This window comes from Anomalospiza imberbis, chromosome 25, assembly GCF_031753505.1.
Source record: "Anomalospiza imberbis isolate Cuckoo-Finch-1a 21T00152 chromosome 25, ASM3175350v1, whole genome shotgun sequence".
Taxonomy (NCBI): Eukaryota; Metazoa; Chordata; class Aves; order Passeriformes; family Viduidae; genus Anomalospiza; species Anomalospiza imberbis.
Genome location: NC_089705.1, coordinates 1455542 through 1471962, shown reverse-complemented (window position 1 = coordinate 1471962; position 16421 = coordinate 1455542). Strand labels below are relative to the sequence as shown.

At 43.9% G+C, this 16421-nt stretch overlaps 1 long non-coding RNA gene across 1 annotated transcript in view; it reads left to right on the top strand.

Annotated features, from left to right (window-relative positions):
* LOC137462409 (uncharacterized) overlaps positions 1-16421 on the top strand; it is a 405163-nt gene that overhangs the window by 265878 nt on the left and 122864 nt on the right. The gene's annotated exons all lie outside the window — the stretch shown is intronic.

The following is a 16421-nucleotide window of genomic DNA, read 5'->3' as shown; positions in this document are numbered from 1 at the left end:
CTATTTTAATATTGGTATAATTGTTATATTTAATATTGGTGTAATTAAAATTGGTATAAATGGTGTCATTAATATTGGTGTAAATGGTATAATTAATACTGGTATAAATGTTATATTTAATATTGATATAAATGTTACATTGAATACTGGTGTGTTACATTTAATATTGGTGTAAATCTTATATTTCATGTTGGGATAAATGCTATAATTAATATTGGTAATTATAAATAATATGAATAATATTAATACATGTAATAGTAAATATTTTTGTAACTGTTATATTTAAATTGGTACAAATATAACATTTAATATTGTGTAAATAGTATAATTAATATTTGTATAAATGTTATTGTTAATATTGATGTGTTATATTTATTATTGGGATAAATGCTATATTTAATATTAGTGTGTTACATTTAATTTTTATATAAATGTTATATTTATTATTGGTATGTTATATTTAATATTGGTATGTTATATTCAATATTGCTATAAATGTTATGTTTAATATTGGTATAAATGTTATAATTAACATCAGTATAAATGTTTTACTTAATATTGGTGCAAACATCATGGCTGAAGTTTCAGACACAAAAATTACCCCACACTTTGCTGCTTATTTTGAAAATCTCCCATTTTTGAATTCTCAAAACCAGAAAATCCTGGAATCATTAAGCTGGAAAGGATGCTCTGGGATTCCCAGTCCTGAGTCAGGAAACGCTCTGGGTTCTGGTTCCTCGCTCTGGGTTCTGGTTCCTCACTGGGTTCTGGTTCCTCACTGGGTTCTGGTTCCTTGCTCTAGGTTCTGGTTCCTCGCTCTGGGTTCTGGTTCCTCACTCTGCATTCTGGTTCCTCATTCTGCATTCTGGTTCCTCACTGGGTTCTGGTTCCTCGCTCTGGGTTCTGGTTCCTCACTGGGTTCTGGTTCCTCACTGGGTTCTCTGGTTCCTCATTCTGGGTTCTGGTTCCTCGCTGGGTTCTGGTTCCTTGCTCTGGGTTCTGGTTCCTCGCTCTGGATTCTGGTTCCTCACTCTGCATTCTGGTTCCTCATTCTGGGTTCTGGTTCCTCGCTGGGTTCTGGTTCCTCGCTCTGGGTTCTGGTTCCTCACTGGGTTCTGGTTCCTTGCTCTGGGTTCTGGTTCCTCGCTCTGGGTTCTGGTTCCTCACTCTGCATTCTGGTTCCTCATTCTGGGTTCTGGATCCTCACTGGGTTCTGGTTCCTCGCTCTGGGTTCTGGTTCCTTGCTCTGGGTTCTGGTTCCTCACTGGGTTCTGGTTCCTTGCAGGGCACGTGCTAGAGGTAAAAACAAATCCTGGTTTTCTGCAGGATGATCTCCCTACGTGCCTGAATGTCTGGGAATGTTGAACAAAAAAATAATGCCAGGTTCTGGGACCTTCTCCGTGGTGAGGATGAGGAGGAGAGAGCAGGGAGAGGAGGAAGGGTGGAGCAGGAGGGTGGGACAGACCCTGCAGTGACCTCAGCCCAAAAAGGACCAGGACAGAGAGAAACAGGTAAAAAACTGCCCAAAGCATTCCAGGAATTCCCACCCCAGGCCCAGCTCAGGAATGGCCAGAGAGAGCCTGGACTGGGATATTCCAGGAAATGTCTCCAAGTTCAGGTGCACGTTGAGAGGGCCAGATTTTCTTGCTGGTTTGAATTAGATTATCTTTTGGGGGAGATGGAATCATGTTTTAATAGGTATTTATGACTTTCTAATCACTATTCTTTAAATAACTGCTGCTGCAAAGGAGTTATGTTATATTATATTATATTATATTATATATAGTTATATATTTGTTATGTATTTATATTTCATATTTTATATATTTCCATAATTTATATATAATAGATTTATTTTATATATTATATATTATATTTTTATATTATATATTTTGTATTTTTATATTTTATATATTATACATTTCCATATTTCATACATATGTTTATTATATATTTATATACCATATTTATATATATATTTCTAGTTTTTTAATATATTTTAATATTTTATATATATTTCTATATTGTATTTATCTTTCTATATTTTTTGTGTCAGGTCCTGGTCCTGGGGCATGGGGACAGCAGAGCCCTGTCCTTGTCTAGGTCCCATCTGAAGCCTGAGATGGTTTTCCCTGATGTCCCCTCACCTCCCCATGTCCAAGGTGTGACTTTATTCGGTGTTTTCCTGGATGCTCCATAGCTCTGTCCCCAGTGAGAGTTTTTCTTTGTCTCTGAGGGTTTTTGTGGTTATTTCTCCTCCCTTCTGCTCTGAAATGAGAGAGGAGCCACCAGCTGCCAGCCCATTCTGGTGGTACCTGGCAGTGCTTGTGTCCCTGAGGGTCTCTGATGCTCCTGATCAGGAAAATAAAAAGTATTTGGGATGGTTTTGCTGTCTGGGAGACCTGAAAGTATCAGAATTTCCATTTTCCAGCCCTTCCCACCATGGACCAGCCCCTGATGGTCAGGATAGAGATGTTTTTGTGGGGTGACCTCAGGATGATCTTCCGTACAAATTATCATCCAACCAGGTCCTGGTTGATCATCTTCATTTATTGCCTTTTCTTCCCAAAATGCTTCTAAACAAGGAAGTGTTAATTAATATTGGATTTCCTTCTGGCCATGCAGGCTCCCACTAAAATCCTCCAGGACTCCTCTTCTCTTCTCTTCTCTTCTCTTCTCTTCTCTTCTCTTCTCTTCTCTTCTCTTCTCTTCTCTTCTCTTCTCTTCTCTTCTCTCTTCTCTCTTCTCTCTTCCCTTCTCTCTTCCCTTCTCTCTTCCCTTCTCTCTTCCCTTCTCTCTTCCCTTCTCTCTTCCCTTCTCTCTTCCCTTCTCTCTTCCCTTCTCTCTTCCCTTCTCTCTTCCCTTCTCTCTTCCCTTCTCTCTTCCCTTCTCTCTTCCCTTCTCTCTTCCCTTCTCTCTTCCCTTCTCTCTTCCTTCCCTTCCCTTCCCTTCCCTTCCCTTCCCTTCCCTTCCCTTCCCTTCCCATCCCTTCCCTTCCCTTCCCTTCCCTTCCCTTATCATTTAATATAAGTGTAAAATCCCGAAAATCTGGGCAAAACCTCCTCGTTTTTGGGTGATGTGAAACTGTGGCAGCCCAGGTCATAGGTGGAGACTTTCCACCTAAATAACTTGAGTTATTTAAGAGCTTTTGTGACAGCCCCAGCAGTGAATTTGACACTTTTTTTGGTGTTTTTTCATCTGCCCCAGATGCCAGAGGAGAATCCTGGAAAGGGATTTTACAAGATGGAAACCCTACCAGGTCTCTTTGGCCATGTCCCTATATAATATAATGAATATAATCTACATTAAATTAGATTCTAAATATGTGAGGCAATCCCAGCTCTGTGCAAATACAAATGAATTAAAGCCAGGTCTAATTTGAACGGCTCAAAAATAAATTTTGTGTAGGAAATTTGACTTTTTGGTGTGTTTTTTTTAAATATCATCATTGAGGTTTTAGAGTGATCCTCTCACTGGAGCAGAGGAAGGGAGGAACGAACGGCTGAAATTTGAGTTGTGGCAGCAAAATCCCAGAACTCAGTCCAGGAAAGTCCCTAGAATCTTAGGAAAATCCCTTAAAGTGAGGCTTTATTGGCAGTTGTATAGAAACAGCAAAAGGGTTGAGCAAATCCTGAGTGATTCATTCCTCCTTGCACCATTTCCTTGCTGTTTGAATCAAAGAACAATTTTCCTGCTGGCCCATTAATAAATAATGGTAGGAACAGTGAAGTGGCTGAATTATCAGGGAAAAAGGTCTGATTAGAATATCCATGAGCAGAAATTGGGTTTTTATGGTGGCCCTACTGTGCTAAATCTGCAGCTGCATTAATCCCTTCCACCCTTTGGAGCCACTAAATTGAGTTACCTGGAGCATCTGTTGAGTAAACTGCAAAACTGGAGGGTTTGGCAATTATTGTTATTTATTTGGGGTGATTTTAGCTGTTTCTTTGTGTGACTCTAAGCAAATCCAGCATTTAAACACAGAGTGCTGAGAATTGGAATGTGGGAAAATTGCCTTTTTAACTCAAATTCCTCCCCCCTCCGTCTGCTCCAGTGCCAGGAGATTTGCAAGTTTTATGTTGATCTGAGAGATGAGAGATTTAAAACAGGGGGAAAAAAACAACATTTCCATGAGCTGCCTGCTCAGATCAATGCTGACAGCTCGGCTTCCAGGGGATGAGTTAATGCATTCCTCCACCTGCTCACCCACACAGGGGCTTGACCCCACAAAATCTGCGAGAAAACCTCTTTAAAATCATGCCTAACTCTTGGGAAAATGTGGATTTTAGTGCTGCTGGTGGGAGATCCCAGATGGGGATGGAGGGGTGGTGGCTGGGCTGGAAGGGCTGAAATCCCTCTGGAATCCCTCTGGATTTCTCAGGATCACGGAATAGGTCAGTGTCTTGGTTTGGAAATACAGGTGTCTGCTAAGGAAGACAGGAGCCTCCCGTGAAATGGAAAAATGTAGACCCCTTCCCCCAAATTGTTATAAATTTGAAATTAAGGGGGCTCTCAGGCAAAAATATGGGAGCAGGGATAACAGTTTTTTACTAGGGAAGAAAATAAAAAGACAAAATAAACAATGCAGTGAACCAAAAGAACACTGACAGAGTCAGAATACAACCCAACACCCTGTTGGACAGGGTGTTGGCAGCAGTCCAATTGGAAATTCTGGCTGCAGCCCTCCTGAAGTGTCAGGTGTGGTTCTGTTGGAGCAGGGATCCTGTAGGAAAGGGTGCAGTCTTCCTACAGTGGAAGAGGCAGCTGTTCCTCTGGGAAACCAGTGCAGGAAAAGCTGTGCTGGTGTTCCAGAAACTCAAGATTATATCCAGGTAGGAATGCTTGGCTCCTCCCTCTGGGCGGAGCATCTCACAATGGGATGTTATCGTTGTTATCAGTCCTGCAGTGACATTCAATAGCCCGTTATCAGCAGAGGTCTCCCCCGAGGGAGGATTGGTTGTGGAAGTGATAAGGAAAACTGCCAATTAACAGAAGACAACTGCCATGGATGGGAAATGGATACATCTTACCTTTCAGTCTGGACAGCCAGGCTGGAAAGGAGCCCAAAGTGTCACTGCTCCTGCAGGGGATCCCTTGGTACCCCATCACCAAGAGCTAACAGCAGATCAGAAGCTGGAGGTATAAAACGTATCAATACATATAAAATATATCAATGTATAAAAAATATATCAATATATATAAAATATACCAGTGCATAAAAATATATAAATATATCAATATAAAAAATATATAAATATAAAAAAATATATAAAATAAAACATATCAATATCTATGAAACATATACATATATTGAAATATATAAATATGAATTATATAAATTGTATTAAAATATAGAAATAGGTAATATATAAATTATATATATATAAGATATATAAATTATATTATAAATTGTATTAAAAATATAAATAGATACTATATAAAATATACAAAATATATGAATATGACACATTTTTATATGATTGATAAATATATAATGTATAATATAGATTATACATTATATATTATATACATTATATATTATACATATACATATATTATAATGTATAATATATGTCTTATGTGTTATATAATATATTATTATACAATATATTATTATATAATATATTGTATAATAATATAATATAATATAATATAATATAATATAATATAATATAATATAATATAGAAATATATTATTATACATTATAAAATATATAATGTATTATATAATATATAATGTCTATTATACATTATGTATTATATATATAATACATAATATTATACATATACATATAATGTATAATATATAGTACATATCAAGATATAGAAAATATATGCTTATATAATTTAAAATATATAAAATACATAAATGTATTAAAATACAGATATATAATATATAAGCTAGATAAAATATATGAATGTTATATATTTTTATTTAATAGATACATATAATAAATATAGATAAATACATAATATATATTATATATAAAAATATACAAAAATATATTAAGATACATATTTTTTTTTGTGTGTGTGTTATTTGAAAAGTGCTTAAACATTGGAGGATTAGGGGCTGTAAATAGACCCTCTGCTCTAAATTTGTTGCTATTTATGGACCATTCAGGGCTTTAATTCCTGCTTATATTCCCTTTTCTCCCTGGTGTTTTCCCCCTCCTTATCCTCAGGAGGGTTTGGTTTCCTGGCACTTCTCCCCACCCCATCAGGGTGGGTTATTTAAAGCAGGGCCGTTTATTTAAACCCCAAACACCACAGGACCAGGAGGGTTTCTGGAAGTTATTTAAGGTGTTTACACAGCAAAAAAAACACCCCAGGAGCTCACCTGGCTGCGGCAGGTAACCAAAGATCCTGAATTTGCTGCACATAGTCCCAAGGCAGCACCTCAGGGGCTCTCTGAGGGAGCCAGCCCTGGGTTTGGGACAGGGACAGGGATAAGGGACAGGGACGGGGCAAGGATAAGGGACAGGGACAGAGAAAGGGACAGGGACAGTGATAGGGACAGGGATGGAGCAGGGCAGGGATAGGGATAGGGAGAGGGACATGCACAGGGACAGGGACAGGGAAAGGGACAAAGGGACAGGGATAGGGGCAGGGACATGCACAGGGACAGGGACAGAGATAGGGACAGGGATGGGGCAGGGACGAGGGCAGAGACAGGGATGGGGCAGGGATAAGGGACACAGACACACACAGGGATAAGGGACAGGGGCAGGGATGGGGCAGAGACAGGGATAGGGGCAGGGACAGGACAGGGATGGGGGCAGAGACAGGGATAGGGGCAGAGATAAGGGACACAGACACACACAGGGATAAGGGACAGGGACAGGGGCAGGGATAGGGGCAGAGACAGGGATAGGGACAGGACAGGACAGGGATGGGGGCAGAGACAGGGATAGGGGCAGAGATAAGGGACACAGACACACACAGGGATAAGGGACAGGGACAGGGGCAGGGATGGGGGCAGAGACAGGGATAGGGACAGGGATAAGGGACACAGACACACACAGGGATAAGGGACAGGGACAGGGGCAGGGATGGGGGCAGAGACAGGGATAGGGACAGGGACAGGACAGGGATGGGGGCAGAGACAGGGATAGGGACAGGGACAGGACAGGGATGGGGGCAGAGACAGGGATAGGAGCAGGGGCAGGAAAAGGGGCAGAGACAGGGACAGGGATGGGGCAGGGGCTTGGACAGGGACAGGGACAGGGATGCGGCAGGGACATAGACAGGGATGGGGCAGGCAGGGGCAGGGATGGGGCAGGGACAGGGACAGGGACATGGTTGGTGCTGAAATGATGCCACAAATCCAGAGGAACTTCCCCACATCAGCCCCTATTATTATTGCTGTTTAACTGAAGGAATGGGATGACAGTCAGGCTAAAAACAATTTATTGCTCAGATAAACATCAATCTCAAAGGCTGTGAGGTTTAAGAGAGCAAGCAGTGGCCTTAGCTCAAAATAGTCACAAGTTCCTCGTTACAAGGCAATATAGAACTTTCTAATCCAATGGACAGTTGCCACAAAGTTCACAAAGTTTATTTTGCTTTTCTGACCTATCACATTTACTTATTTCTACTGCACTGAGGATACTTTTATCTAATGGGCTACTGTCACATCTACACACAAATGCTTCTATTATAACTTCTAAACTACTGGTTTATTTCGTACAACCACACCCCTACATTATAAACCTCTCACCATTTTACCAATACAGTTTCTCACTTATTTAAGGCATATTCTTACTTACTACTATAGAAACATAAGTTTATGGTTTTTCTGCTTAATGTCTGTGTAGTTTATTTTTACATCAATCCAAGTTTCTTCCAAGGCTGCAGATCAAACCCTTCAGTGTCTATGGAAGTTTCTGTTTTTCCATTTCTCACAAGCTCCCAGTTGAAACAGCCTGAGAGCTCCACATCAGGTGCAGGAGGCTGAAAGCAGCACATCAGGCTGAGCCTTTCCTCTTATTAAGAGATTTTGTGTAATTAAATGTCCATAAAACACAGCCTGAAGTGGGTTAGGGTTAGAAAAGGGTCAGGTTTGGAAAAGCCCCAAGGCAAAACCTCTGTGTGCTCTCTCAGGGCCCCATTCCATGGATTTGGGGACAGGGACAGGGGCAGGGTTGGTGCTGAGATGATGCCACAAAATCCAGATGAGCTCCCCCACATCAGCCCCCAGCTAAAACAGCCTGAGAGCAGCACATCAGGTGCAGGAGGCTGAGCCTTTCCTCTTATTAAGAGATTTCATGTAATTAAGTGTTCATAAAACCCTGCCTGAAGTGACTGTGGGACGGGGAAGGTTTGTACTGAGCCTTGGGATGCTCCCTCCTGCTGCTTTTCCTCTGGAAAATTCCCAAGACAGACCCTCTAGGTCCTCTGTCAGGGCCCCATCCCATGCGTTTGGGGCAGGGATAGGGGCAGGGCTGGTGTTGAAATGATGCCACAAAATCCAGATGAGCTCCCCCACAGCCAGCAGCAGCCCCCAGCTGAAACCCAGCCTAACAGCTCCACATCAGGTGCAGGAGGCTGAGCCTTTCCTCTTATTAAGAGACTTTGTGTAATTAATTCTCCACAAAACACAGCCTGAAGTGGCTGTGGGACAAAGGGAGCTTTGCACCGAGCCCTGGGCTGCTCTCTCCTGCTGCTTTTCCTCGGGAAAAGGCAAGATTTTTTTTTTTTTTCCTTTTACAAAGCCCAGCCAAAAAGGAAAAAAAATCAACAAGGGAAAAGTGCTAAGAAGTTAAATAGGGACAGCAGCAGCCCACCAGTGGCTGCACTATTTCTTGCAACGTGTTATTTTCCTGTCTGATTTGTCAGAGAATTTCCTGTTCAATGCAGAAACATCAAATTTGAGTCTGGCTTCTGCCTCCCTTCCCAGGGAGAGACAATGGGGAAATATCCAGCAGAGCCTCCACCAACCCTCACAGCCATCACCCCACTTCCCTCCACAAAAAAAAAAAAAATTAAAAAAAAATCCTTAAACATCAGGAACAATCAGCTCCATCCTTACAGAGATGATGGGAATAAACTAAAACACATAAAAATGTCCAGGTTTCCCCGAAGGTTGGCAAGAGCCAGAGCAGGACTCAGGGATTCCCCCAAGGCAGCACAATTGTCTTGTTCTCACTTGTAAAAGTTCAAAAGGACACCAAAAATTAAATCTCTTTTCTGTCTGTGCTGACAGGAAACCATCGAAGCACAGATGACCCACTCTGGGAAAGTTCATCCCAGGAAATGAAGTCAGGAATCACAGCGTTTCACTTTTCCCCTTGAAACAGCCACACCAAATATTTAATAGTGTTTCTTTGGGAAGTTTTCCTCTCAGAGCAGAGCAGCATCCCTGGAACTGGGGCCAGGGAGGTCTGGGATCGAGCAGGACAGCAGCAATGTCTGAAGAGGAAGGTTTTTAAATCCCAAATCCTTTGGGACAGGGATTATCCAGTAAAAGCTCAAACACATGAGCAGCACACAAAGGAATTTGCAAACGGACTGGAGTGGATTGGTACCATTCCCGTGGCCACAACAGACTCAGACCCCGAATTTTGCCCAAGGTTCAAGCGAGATTTTTCTATAATTATGCATTTTTCCCACTCTAACACCGCCCTCTGCTGCAAGCCGGGCTCGATGCTCAGGAACAGATTCCCGAGCGTTGCCCGTGGCAACGCAGTTGTTGAAGGCGATAAAAATTCTGATGTCTCGGTGGTTTTGAAAATGCCAGAGCATCAAAATGCAAATGATGCAGCCTCCTGCAAAGGGCATCTGAGGTAAGGGATGTGTTTAGCTCCGGGAGGAGCAGAATGGTGAGAACTGAGCACATCTCCTTGTGACACCTCGGGCATCTGCTGTGTTGTCACCTCCTGCCCACTCCTGCAACACTTGGGAGCTCATTTCTTCCAGAACCAGGGCAAACTCAGCCCAAACCGATATTTTTAATTCCTCTTTTCCCTGGAGCTCAGTGCTGCTCCTGCTCAGGAAAAGGCTGTTTATAATCAGATGTAATTGCCCCAACCTGGCAAGGGAGAAGGGAAGCTGATCCAGCTGCTGGAATTTGCATTTACCCCTTGCCACTCTCTCCTCCAGGCCAGAGCTGCTCAGGCTTGGACCAAGAATTTCACAGCCAGCTGCAAAAAATTCCTCCTGCCCACAGCAAAAATCCTGATTTCACCCTGCCAGCCTGGGGCTCCCGGCGAGCTCTGCCCACACTTGAGCCACAGGGAAACATTTTTATTTGGAACAGCCATTCCCAAACTCTGATTAATGCAGGAACAGTGAGAATTTAACTTGCCATTCCCTGGGTAGACCTGGTGTCCCTGGGGTGGCCTCTTCATCTCAGCACAAGGCGCTGAAAATTCACGGAATCAGTCCTTTCAAATTCCTTGAGGGAAATCACTGGTTTCTCCTTGTCTGGTTTGCCTCAAAATGGATTTAGAGGAAAACACCTGAGCTGGGCTAGCATTAGGAATTTTGTATTTTCTTAGGGATGAGATAAACACAGAGTGAGCTCCACAAAGAGTGGGAGCAGGCCCTGGGATTTCCATTTTTCTGTTAATCTCCCAAAAATGAGTTCTAATGAACTCTGGAGCTGCTGCTCTGCTTTCCCCCAGGAATTCCAGGGGGTGCTGGATAAATCCAGATCCTTTTCTGGGATGGGGAACTTGGGGGAACCTCAGTAGCAGTGCCTTCCCTGCCAATCTGTGGCTGCAGACATGAAGCAGAGCCCTCCCAGCCAGAGAGCGGAGTCAATAAATTCACAGCAAATCCAAAAATCCCTCCTAGGAGAGGAACTAAGGAACATTTCAGCTCCTAGGTATCCAGACACAACAGATCCAGAGATTGAAAATCATCACAGCAGGCAGGGGTTGAAATGTCACCAGAGTAAAGTGGCCTGGTCAGGAAAATATTCCACATTTTCTTTATGGAATATTCCACATGTTTCTGCTGTTCCCATTTCCTGGTAAGGACTGGAATTCTTCAGAGACAAATTCAGCTCAGAGTTCCTGCTGCCCCATGGCAGTGCAACACTTCAATATCCAGGACTATCCATCCCACAGAAATATTGGAAAATAAGGAATCAGCCAGTTCAAGTCTGAAATTCCCTCTGAAATGACCCTTTTGAGAAAAGAGCCAAGTGGTCTTTAAAATTAACAGATTATTTTGTGAAAGTCTGATTTTGGTTTATATCCCAACAGGAAAAACAGAAATCCAGCACTTGGGCAACATTTATTCCTTGGAATTTATCCCTCAGCAGGGGCTGGGGCCCTGGGGGCAAATACCTTTGTGTGTTAAATGAGGAGAATAATTTTGCAAAGATAAAATTCAGTCATTTATCATTTAAGCTTCCCAGCACCCCAGGGCAAAGCAGGTTCCAGCCAGGCTCTGGAATCCCACAGAGGAGGATGGGATAGAGGGGAAAACCAGGAGGAACCCACAGATGTCACCTGGTTTGACTTTACAAAAGATGAGCAGGGGTTGTGTTTAATCAGACTTGAGTACAAAGCAAAGATTAGAAGTAATGGCATCGGAAAATGGCTCTGATCTGATTACAGAGCATGGGAAAGAGGAAATTTTGGGACAAAGATCAGTGGGGAGAAGGAAATTTCTTTTTAACATCAATTTTTGGTTATGTGAGAAGCCAGGAATGGCCGTTATCATTTCTTCTCGTGACAGGGATTTGGGATGGGGTGGCATCAAAAGGAGGATGTGAGGATGGGGAAGGGTCTTGAGGAGAAGGTGGGTGAGGAGAGGCTGAGGGTGCTTGGAATGTTCAGCTGGAGCAGAGGAGGCCGAGGGGAGACTCATCAGAGTCACAGTCACAACTTTTTGTGAGAGTGTTCTGGTTTCAAAACAAAACAGAAGTCAGAAATACAATGTATTAGGAAAAGGGAAAAAGAAAAAAAATACATGCAATAATACAAATGGAAAAACACCAACAGAGTAAGACTACAACCTGACACCCTTTTTGGTCAGGATGTTGGTAGCAGTCCAAATTGGAATGGCTGCAGTCCTCCTGGAAATCCAGCAGAAAAGCCTGAGTCTGGTGTCCCAAAAACCCAGATTATATCCAGTTAGGAATGCTTGGCTCCTCCCTCTGGGCAGAGCATCTCACAATGGGATGCTGTAACTTTTATCAGTCACACAGTGACATTCAGTAGCCTGTTATCAGCAAATGTCTCCCCTGAGGGAGGACTGGGTGTGGAAGAGATAAGGAAAACTGCCCAATTAACAGAAGACAACTGCCACACAGGTGGTAATAGAATACAGCTTGCCTTTCAGTCTGGGACAGAGGGGAAGAGCAGGGGCAGGGACTGAGCAGGGACAGCAGCCAGGGAACAGCTGGAGCTGGGCCAGGGCAGGTCAGGCTGGAGCTCAGGGCAAGGTTCTTCCCCCAGAGGGTGCTGGGCACTGCCCAGGCTCCCCAGGGAATGGGCACGGCCCCGAGGCTGCCAGAGCTCCAGGGATGCCCACGGTGGGGTTGTTTGGAGTCTGGGCAGGGCCTGGGGTTGGACTGGGTCATCCGGCAGGTCCCTCCCATCTCAGCTTTCTCTGTGATGCTGGGACCTTGGCAATGTCAATTATAGAATCCCAGAATGGTTTGGGTGGAAAGGGACCTTAGAGCCCACCCAGCCCCCACTCCTGGGGACAGACATGGCCCAGCAGCCGTGATGTCCCCACTGCTGGGGGTGACCCCACACCCGCAGGGACCACCCCAGCAGGGTGGAGATGCCAACGTCACACTCATCCCTCTCACACCATTGACATCAACTGCACAGCCCAGCTCTCAGAATCATGGAATCCTGGAATCACAGAATCATGGAATTATGGAATCACGGAATCACAAAATCACAGAATTCTGGAATCCTGGAATTATGGAATAATGGAATTATGGAATTATGGAATCCTGGAACCATGGAATCCTGGAATCCTGGAATTATGGAATCATGGAATAATTCAGGTTGGAAAAGACCTCTGAGGTCACCAATTCCAGCTGTCCTTCTGTCACAAAGCCACCTGCTATGTCCCTAAATTCATCCTGATGTATCCATGGACAGGGTGGAGCCTCTTTCCTCCTGGACCTTCCTCAGGCCTGAGAACCTTCAGCAGCTGCTTGAGGTTCAACTTGAGGATGTTTAACTTTGCACATGAATATTCAAAGTTTGCTCCTCTGCTTTCAGCAAATCAAACAAGCCAAAAAGGATGGCAAGGAAGGAGAGCAAACACCACAGCAGAGTTCAGCACCCCAGGAAGGGCCCAGCTGATTTCCTACATATGGGAATCTGAACCCTAAACAGGCAGAGGAATCCCGTCCTCACAGCCAGTCAGAATCCTTTCTGGTACGGGATTACCGGGATGAAGCAGCACATGGAATACCCAGGATTGAGGTTTCAACAATTCCATAACAGTTCAATTTTCACAGCAGTTTTAATAAGCAGGAGGCAATAAACACAATTTAAAAGTGTTAATGAATAATTAAAGTCTTAGGACAGACATGAGTCAAAAAGGGTAAAAGTCTGAGGCTTGATTAACGTTGAGTGTTTCATACACAAATAACTTCTCATTTTTTCTTGTGATGTTTGCATTTGAGGGAATATCCAGCGTTCATTACCTGAGCAGAGTTCTGTGAGATTTAAACATTAAAAACTAAAATTAAAAGAGAACAATTAATAGATCAAGACAGATTATTATAAGTATTTAACATTCCATCAGCTGTCAAGGAGAATTTAACACAACAGGAAACAGAATGGTTTCAGTTATGTTTGTACTGTTCAAAAACCTCCCTCTTATTTTCTTTTTCTTTTCACAGGACTTAAAATCTGAATAAGAGTCAAGTTTATGTTTTCTTCCCCTTGGACCCTCATGAAAAGCATCTGCACCACAATCTAAATATAAAATTTCCTTTTTCCCCTTCTTTTGAGGAAGAGAAGGGATTTGTTTGGCAAAACAAACATCATTTAAAGCTGTGCTGCACCTCCTCCTGCCTTGTTTATCAGAGCATTTCTCAGGGAGAAATTCTGTTTATTAAAGGGATTTGGCTGGCAGAAAACACTTCCTTGAGCTCCCAAAATTCCACAGTAGCAGGAATTATCCCAAAATACCTTCACCAACACCCCCACAGCAGGAAATCCAGGAAAAACAACTTTCTATCCATTTTTTTCCAGCACTGACCTCACGTGTCCAAAGCTCTGCTCCACCTCTGCTCCATGGGACGTGCCCTAGCAGAGAACCCTTGAAAGTGCTTCCCAACTGTCATGGTTTGAACAGACAGGCTTTTGTTAAGGAAGGCAGGAGCCTCCCTTGAAACGGAATTATTTGAATTATAGTAATTTTGAAATTAAGGGGCTCTCAGGCAAAGATATGGGAATAGGAATAACAGTTCTTTACTAGGAAATTAAAAATACAAATGCAATAGCACAAACAAACCAGTGCCAGAGTCAGAGCAGGCCCTGGCAGCCTGTGGGTCAGGCTGGTGGCAGCAGTCCCATCCCATGGTGGCTCAGCCCTCCTGCAGTGCCAGCTGTGCTTCTGCTGGAGCAGGGATCCTGCACAAGGGTGGAGTTTTCCTCTGAAGCTCCAGGGCTGCTGGAGGTGGGCCTGGGCTTCCTCTGGGAATGCAGTGGGGAAGAAAGCTGCTCCTCTGGGAATGCAGTGGGGAAGAAAGCTGCTCCTCTGGGAATGCAGTGGGCAAAGGCTGCTGTGGTGTGCCAAGGTCAGATTGTATCCAGGTAGGAATGCTTGGCTCCTCCCCTGGGCGGAGCCTCTCCCCATGGGATGATGGAATTTTCTCAGCCATGCAGGGACACTCAGTGGCCATGAACAGAAGAGATCTCCTGGAGGGAGGATTGGCTGTGGGAGAGATAAAGAAAACTGCTCAATGGACAGCAGAGAGCTGCCCCAGCTCTGACAGATGGGATAGAACACACACTTATCTTACAACCCAGGACACGAACTTATCCCAGCCAGGGGGAAATGGCTCTGAGAGCCATTGAGGGAACAGGGAAAGATTTGTTTTCTTGGGAAAGGGGTTGTGGAATGCCCGTGCACATTTTCCTCCTGAACTCTCAGCTCACACCTGGAGAAAGGCAGGATGGGCACAGAGCTCACCATGGATGAGGAAGCAACAAAAGCTTTGCCCTGGCACCACCAGCCCTTCCTGGCCACCCCAAATCCCAACAATCCCGAGGCTCCCAGGACATCCAGGTGTGAACCAGAGCTGGCAGAAAACATTTCCCTGAGCTCCCAAAATTCCACAACAACAGGAACTACCCTGATGTACCTTCACCAGCAACCCCGAGTCTCCCAGAACATCCAGCAGCTCCACTGAGGACCAGGATGATTTCAAAGAGGACAGGAACCACCCCTGGGCACTTTCCCAGCTCCAAGGCTGGGTCACAATCCTGTTTCCATCAATTTCTTGGCATCACTGAATTTCAAAGCTCAAAAGGGGCTCGGGCAGGAGCAGAGTTTGTCCTCTTTCCTATCTAACACTTTTCTCTAAGTTCTTCCATATTCCAGTGTTTCCTCAATTCCTTTTCTCTGAATTAAAATCAGGGAGGAGGAAAAGACCTCACAAGCCCTCAACCCATGGCTATAACATATTTGTACCAAAGTGATCAAATTCCTGCTAAAAATTTGATAAAAATATCCCTGGCAAATCCTCCAAAGGAAGATGTTCCCCACAAAGGAATGGTTCCAACACACCCTTTCCTCACAGAGATGAAATCCTGGTTGTGCTTCACCCTCTGGGAGATTCTCTTCTCACTCCATATTAATACTTTACAGGAATTTTTGTAGGAGTAATCTCACTGAATTCCAGTGTTTAGTCTGGGACAGGGAAAAAAAAATATTTCCCTCCCCAGCCCCTCTTCTTTAACATGAAGCGTTTCCCTTGGAATAACCAACCTATTTTGGGGAAGGGAGAGACAGAACATATTTGGGCTGGAATTTTATCTTCAACTCCCTATTTAAATTGGCCAAAAAATGCCTCGAAGCCCAAACAAGTTTTTAAAAAGGGGGGGGAAAAAGTCCTGATAGCTGCACATCGAGGTTTCAAATTCTTGTGGTCTGAAAGCTGTTCAAAGATGAAGATTCTGGACAGGTTTTACAATGTGAGGCTGCCCCATAAATTTGTGCTGGCTCTGCAAGTGCTCCAGGAACTTCTGGAGACTGAATGGGTACAGAAGAGTGAGAAATTCCCTGTTTATTGTCAGGGAGTGGATGCAGGGGTAGCTCAGCATCAGTGAAACAGCTGTTGGGGGATGGAATAAGCAGGGGCTCCTTTCCCAGTAGAACAGATTGGAATGTTTTGGGCTGGGAGGGATCCTAAATCCCATTCAGCGCCACCCCTGGGACACCTCCCACTGTCCCAGGTGCTCCAAGCCCCAGTGTCCAGCCTGGCCTTGGGC